The sequence below is a fragment of the Sinocyclocheilus rhinocerous genome, unplaced genomic scaffold (genome assembly GCF_001515625.1).
Source record: "Sinocyclocheilus rhinocerous isolate Xijiao unplaced genomic scaffold, SAMN03320098_v1.1 scaffold1198, whole genome shotgun sequence".
Taxonomy (NCBI): domain Eukaryota; kingdom Metazoa; phylum Chordata; class Actinopteri; order Cypriniformes; family Cyprinidae; genus Sinocyclocheilus; species Sinocyclocheilus rhinocerous.
This window is the reverse complement of record NW_015649585.1, coordinates 1,185,459-1,186,978: the sequence shown is the minus strand read 5'-3', so window position 1 is coordinate 1,186,978 and position 1,520 is coordinate 1,185,459.

Below are 1,520 nucleotides of genomic sequence, written 5' to 3'. Positions count from 1 at the left end.
CACTGGAGCGAACTCAGGGGCTGGAGCCGACACTGGAGCGAACTCAGGGGCTGGAGCCGACACTGGAGCGAACTCAGGGGCTGGAGCCGACACTGGAGCAAGCTCTGGGACTGGAGCCGACACTGGAGCGAGCTCTGGGGCTGGAGCTGACACTGGAGCGAGCCTAGGGACTAGCACCAACCGCCTTCTCCTCCTTAGATTCCCCTCTGAGTTCGGGGTGAAAGGCATGGTTGGCGGACTTGACACTGGAGCGACAGTCGGGCTTGAGAAAGCCGCGGCCGGTAGGCTTGACTTCGGAACGGCCAGCGGGCTTGAGAATGCCACGGCCGGCGGGCTGGAGTGAGCGGCGACTTCCATGCCGCTTTGGTCTGGATATTGTTTGCTCCAGTGACAAGTGGCACTATATTTGTAAAATAAAGAAAGAAAACTAAGAGTAATGCTTTACCTAAGCACAGAATGTCTGTGTGAGGTGGTTGTGGCCACAGGATAATATGGGTAGCCCTGTCTTCAAGAAGAAAGAAACCTTTTGGAGGGAAAACGGAAAATCAGGCATCTTCATAGAACAAAATGCGTGAGAATGCCTGTCTCTCACATGATCTTACATTAGGCTATTTCCTGTATCAATTCTTGTGTGTTTGGTTGTGAAACATAGTTTGTAGACAAGGCAGAGTTGTCTGCGAATCTTCCTATTGAAAAGTTGGTCCTGTTGAAAATTAGTGTCAATCAGTTTCATCAGGAAGATATCCACCTTCTTGTTCTGGAGAAAGGCACTGGCACGAAGGGGCTCGCTATTCTTTTACTTTGCTCACGGATCATAAAAATCTTCAATACCTCTGAGAAGCCGAATGACCCAATCTTCACCGAGCCCACTGGGCTCTCTTCTTTACCTGATTTGATTTTCATATCTCTTATCAACCTGGTTCAAAAATTGGAGGGGCTGATGCCTTGTCAAGAATTCACTCTTCAGAAGAATCTCCCAAGGATCCCAAAATGATATTCTCTTTTCAAAGGGGACTTTAAGCCCAATCTGATAGGTCCAAGACAAGCTCGAAGCCGGTGCCTCAGAGAGTTCTCTGCCGGATTTCCCACCTAGTCATCTGTATGTTCCTGTCACGTAGCTGTGCTCTAAGGAGGCACACGATGCAGGAGTAATCCAATAACAGTCTTTTATTATTATCCACAAAGCAAACACAAGGAATCGAGGAGCTGGGGTAGCACAACGTGTAGACCAAAATAATAACCTACCAGGACATAACAGAAATGCGGAGAATTTATACAAATACAAGTGAGAGACTAATGACATAATAGAATGAACACAGGTGAACAGAATGAACTAATCAGGGCAACCAAGGAAAACTAGGTCACGGGGAGTGAAGCAAAACACAATGGAAACACAGAACAGGCAGACATGTTACAGAAAAAGACTAAACTAAAGCTCATAAACCCGACAGTTCGTCCCCCTCCCGGAAGGCGCGTCCTCGCGCCTATAAGCAATCCAACAGAGGAGGGAGGGAGGGTGG